We start from the raw sequence: 6,000 nt of genomic DNA on the forward strand, positions 1-6,000 counted from the left end.
GCTCAATCTTAACCTGCTGACAATTTGGGCACTGATCAACAAACTGTGATATATCCTTCTTCATTTAGTCCCACTAATATATTCCCCTGATATCATGATACATCTTCATCGCTCCTGGATAAATAGAATAATGAGAATAGTGAGCTTCTACCATAACCTACTGGCTCAACCCTACCACATTAGAACACATAATCGACCTCGATATCTGAGGACTCCATCTCTTGTAATCTCAAATGGTATATTCTCATTTTGAGGGGATGTATCTATGTAATGAGCTAGCACAGGATCCTCATACTGGCATTCCTTCACTTCAGTTACTAAAGAGGGTGTTGCCGTGTCCTGAATAGTAACTCCGGTATCACTTGAGTCCAGTAATCGAACTCCAAGGCTAGCTAGCTGATGAATCTCATGGCCTATCCCACACTTCTTTGGATATAAATATGATAGGCTATCCATAGATCTACGGCTGAGGGTCTCGACTACTACATTCGCCTTTCCTGGATGGTATAAAATATCATCATCATAATCTTTTAGTAGCTCCAACCATTGCCTCTGACATAAATTCAATTTCTTTTGCTTGAATATATATTGAAGTCTCTTATGGTCCGTATAGATATCAACATGAATGCCATACAAATAGTGCCTCTACATCTTTAGTGCATGAATCACCGCGGCTAACTCTAAATCGTGGGTCGGATAATTGTTCTCGTGCTTTCTTAGTTGAATTTAAACATAAGCGATTACTTTCCATGGTCGTTCTGCCACTTGTTGCATGAATACATGGCTTATCTTATTTCCCACAAATACTGGAATTTCCTGTAACTCATATGATCTCAATTATCATCTTTTGATTTTTTCTTCCCATTCATTAGCCACGATAGGTGCCACTTTCTTATGGAGTGCATACAATGTTGTTGTGAGACTGTTGGCGAGGCCTCGTGCAAGTAGCGCCGCAAGGTGCCGTGCGCATGGGGCTAAACTCAGTACGTTCCGATTGCCATCGGTTGTTGTGAGTTGTGTCTGGCATCGCTCGTGGCGGCTGATGGCTTTTGGCAACGGAACGGCGAGGCCTCGTGCAAGTAGCGCCGCAAGGTGCCGTACGCATGGGGCTAAGCTCAGTACGTTCCGATTGCCATCGATTGTTGCGGGCAACATCGGGAGGCGACATCGCTCGTGGCGACTGATGGCTTTTGGCAACGGAACGGCGAGGCCTCGTGCAAGTAGCGCCGCAAGGTGCCGTGCGCATGGGGCTAAGCTAAGTACGTGCCGGTTGCCATCGGTTGTTGTGAGTTGTGTCTGGCATCGCTCGTGGCGGCTGATGGCTTTTGGCAACGGAACGGCGAGGCCTTGTGCAAGTAGCGCCGCAAGGTGCCGTGCGCATGGGGCTAAGCTCAGTACGTTCCGATTGCCATCGATTGTTGCGGGCAACATCGGGAGGCGACATCGCTCGTGGCGGCTGATGGCTTTTGGCAGCGGAACTGCGAGGCCTCGTGCAAGTAGCGCCGCAAGGTGCCGTGCGCACGGGGCTAAGCTAAGTACGTGCCTATTGCCATCAGTTGTTGTGAGTTGTGTCTGGCATCGCTCTTGGCGGTTGATGGCTTTTGGCAACGGAACGGCGAGGCCTCATGCACGTAGCACCGCAAGGTGCCGTGCGCATGGGGCTAAGCTAAGTACGTGACGATTGCCATCGATTGTTGGGTGCAACATCGGGTGGCGGCATCGCTCGTGGCAGCTGATGGCTTTTGGCAATGGAATGGCGAGGCCTCGTGCAAGTAGCGCCGCAAGGTGCCGTGCGCATGGGGCTGAGTTTAGTACATGTTGAAGGTCGTGCGGTTGTTGTGGGTTGTGTCTGTGGCTTTTATTTATGGCGCCTTGTTCGTTTATATACTCCAATGGTTCGTGCCTGGCGGGGCTTGTCTTGGCTTTGCAATGTTGGCATTGGCAACAACACATGGCTACGCGTCGCGTGTTGGGGCTGTTGTCGGCATGTATCGGCGAGGCAAGTGTACGTGCGGCACATGAGTGGTGTTCGGCTTGTGTGGCTAGGTTGGATCCCTGCTTGTGCAGCGACGTCCTAGCCCGCATGCCATCTCAGTCATGGCACAAGCGCAAATTAGGCTTGTTCGGCGTCGGTTTTCTGTGTTGCATACCTAATGCCCAGGCATTATCAAGCACAATCGGTTGCCTTTCGCCCCTCGCGTTCGACGTGCGGGGTGAACCAAAAGCTGCAGTTGTGTCCCACGCCATCCTCGCTTCGTCGTGCGATGTCTAGGTCCATGACTAGTATGCTCGGACTCTCGGATTCGGTAAACGCAATGGGCATGGGGTCTTCATTGGCTCCTATCTGCCCAAAGAATGCTCCTTACGAATGACGGTCGTGCTCGTCTTGGACTTGGCCGTGGCCTTTGGGTCGGCCATGCTCATGCGGTGCCGACGTCAATGATTTGTCTTTATCCTCTTGTTTAGCCATGGCTAGGCTCTTCCTGAATTAACTACTAACAACACGTTAGTCCATTCTCATATCTATATTCTGCATAATCTCTCTTGGGTTATATCCTTTGTCTTAACTTACCACGTACTCTAGCTCCTTATGTATCCAGTGTTCATGTGCACTTATTTATCTATAACATCTAGTGATGGAACCCTTACTTCCTCTCCCCGCCGTCATGCTTACATAATGTTTTGGAGTCGTATCATATCCGTAGGATCTGAATAAATGCAATCTCATCCATTTTGCCTTTCTACCACAATCTTCCTTTACTATTCCATAGTTACCTGTACCACATAACTCCGACTTAATACCATATCACACTATCTTCCCCCCTTTAGGGGAGTACTAACATTTATTGCTATGAAGCTTTACCTATAAATGTTTCACCTCTTCATCTTTGGAGTCTTTTCACATCTTCACGGACTCTTACTTGCCTTGCGGTAACCCTTCTGTACCAGGGATAATTTAATTTCTTACACACAAAGGTGACACCTAGTGTAACTGGCACACTTAGTCCCTTAATCTTAACTCTGCTCGCAGTGCTTGTTTTAGGGAAACGTCTTCCTATATTACCTTTAAAAGTTATTCTTCTGTTGTCCATTCAATTATCGCCCGAAACGCAATCTCTGAAATTCTCACGATGTCAACTATTATCATATCCTTCGGTCCCGAATTTATGTTCAGTTTATCTTATTCACTAGCCTATACTAATTTCTATTACTCCGGGGGTCTAAATTTTCCTTCTAGTAATCATGTATGCGTCACCAACTCATTTCTCGAAATGGGGACATGACTTTATGGCTTATACTCTTTTATTGTCTCAAGGCCTATAACTTCTTGTCTTTTCCTTCACTTGATTATAGAATTTGTAGTCCTGCCATATTTTGATTTACCGTTATTATCCATTTATCATATCGTACTCATAATGCTTCATTTACTTTTTTCTTATTCTCTTGCTAATATTTCTATCTATTACCTTATTATGAAAACTTCTTCAAAACATTCTTTCACTTTTAGCCCCCCTTAATTTAACTCACTGGCTCTTCGGGTCGCCTAATACTCTCTCTTTACTAGGGACGGGAGCCATATAAAGGTAAATATTTATCTCTTCTAGAATTCCAATGCCAATCTTCTGAAATTTCTGAACATTCTAGTATGCATATCTGATTGTACTATTCTAGAGTGCACCATCTGGGTGTCTCACAAGGAGAACCATTACCACGTTTGCAATATCCCTCGGAAATATGAGCTAATGATAACAATCCATCCACAATTTTGGGTTACTCTAACCCTAGCTGGATGCTGATATCCCATCCTTCTCTTAAATTATATCTGTTAGCTCCCACAGGGCATAACTGAAATGGGTGTTGTCACGTGAATATATCTTTGTTATTGTTGACAGTAACTCAGAATGCTTATATTTCTCTGCCTGAATTGTAAATACAGATAATCTTCACTAACTGGGTACCTCGTATCCTTCTTCACCTAGCTTTTTTTACTTGTTGAAACTTGTATCTACCTTCTGATTCGCTCGTTGCTTTTTACCATAGAGGTAGATTGATATTCATGCCTTAGGGCTCCTTATCAAGAGGCTCACACGTCGTAGTACACACATATCTACTGAAGGCCTTACATTTACTCATCATAAGCATGACACAAAATCGAGTTTCTCTGACTCAACTCTTCCACAGCTACATTCAATCTCTTACCAACTGTCTTTCTGGATGTAGATGTCATTGCATAATGAATAAAATAGAATTTATGAATTTGAATTTCTTACAGCTGAGCTCAACCACATGATCTAGAGTAAGAAGAAAGAGTGACAATCCTAAATGCCTTGTAGCCTCCTGCTTATAAGTGTGGTGCATAACACACCCATAAACAAGACTCTACTAGGCACGGCTTGCAGACTCCTTAGGACAGAACTGCTCTAATACCACTTCTGTCACGATCCAAACTGATGGGCCGCGACGGGCACTCGGTACCTTACTCAACCGAGTACCAACGTAACGTATCTTTCATATCATACTATCATAGGTAAATGAGCCGGAGAGACTGTCGTGAGATAAGTAGAATAAAACATGAGGAAATACTCAATATAGGGTGACCCAACTTGATATACCGACTTAAACATATGACGTACTAGCCTATAAGGCCGGCATTATCCTTAAGATACTCAAAACATAGGCCGACAAGGCTATACCAATATCCGTATACATGACATCTGTCTACAAGCCTCTAAGAGTACATAAATATCATAAAGATAGGGACAGGGCCCCGCCATACCAATCAATACATATATAAATCATACTAACCAAATAGACAACTTGGGAGCAAGTGAAGTGCACAAACACCTTCTGATGAGCTGATAGCCTACTAAGAGAACTCTCAACCTGTCTATCTGGACCTGCGGGCATGAAAAGCAGCGCCCCCAGGCAAAAGGGACACTAGTACAAATAAAGTACCTAGTATGTAAGGCATGAAAGAAACATGGAGTAAGGAACTCATCCTGTAATTCTGAATAGCTCAGTGAATCATGAAAAATTTATAATGTCATGAATGTGTGTATAAATGCCATACCATGCATAGGTATATACGTACATAACATCATCAAGCCTCTGAGGGCAAAATCATCAACGTATACCAGCTGATCAGGTGGTGGTGCGTATATAATGTCATAACCTTTCCCCATATCCCATATACATATAATATACGTGTACATAACGCCATCTGGTCATGGGTCAATGTACATGTATAAATGAATGGAATGCATAATGAAGTAAGTCAATAAAATCTCTTGGAATGTCATAAGATCAATATGCCTTCAGATAAACTTTAGCAACTTATGTATTTTTTTGAGACCCATGAACAGAAGATATAATAATAGGACACATGGGTAATCAAGAACATAGGGACCCCTCATACTTCTATGAATAGAGTCATTTATGAAAGTTCAGCATTTGCACGTTTCGTTTGTTTCATATGGATCATGGCAAAAGAAAAGAATGGATAGCCTTAACATACCTTAACTATGTTGAGTCCTTAATACCATTAAGAAATTCTTTAAAAAACTCAACCCAATCTACCACATCATAAAGAGATTCAAAATCAGTGCTGAGTAAAGCCTAAGTCCGCAATTTAAACTAGTAGCTCGTTTACGTAAATTTTGCAGCATATCCCCTGTAACTAGGCCCTCCTCCAATACCATATACCAACAACAACAACAAGAACACAACAATAAAAACATGTAAGAATAATTTTCCAACCTTATCTCCATCACAATATACCACCAAATAACCCACACACCGTAATCACTTCATACATAAAACGACAACCAAAGTAGTGTCAAACAACTAAAAATAATGTAACGACGAATGACCAGCCCACCATTCCGTCATTATGTGGTGTTTCTCCACACCATTTGTCCTCCAAAACTCCATTAAACAGTAAAAAAATATATAGCCTAAAAGGCAACATGAAACAACCCACAAAACAGTCCACTACAAGTC

Source organism: Nicotiana tomentosiformis, chromosome 11, assembly GCF_000390325.3.
Source record: "Nicotiana tomentosiformis chromosome 11, ASM39032v3, whole genome shotgun sequence".
Classification (NCBI taxonomy): Eukaryota; Viridiplantae; Streptophyta; class Magnoliopsida; order Solanales; family Solanaceae; genus Nicotiana; species Nicotiana tomentosiformis.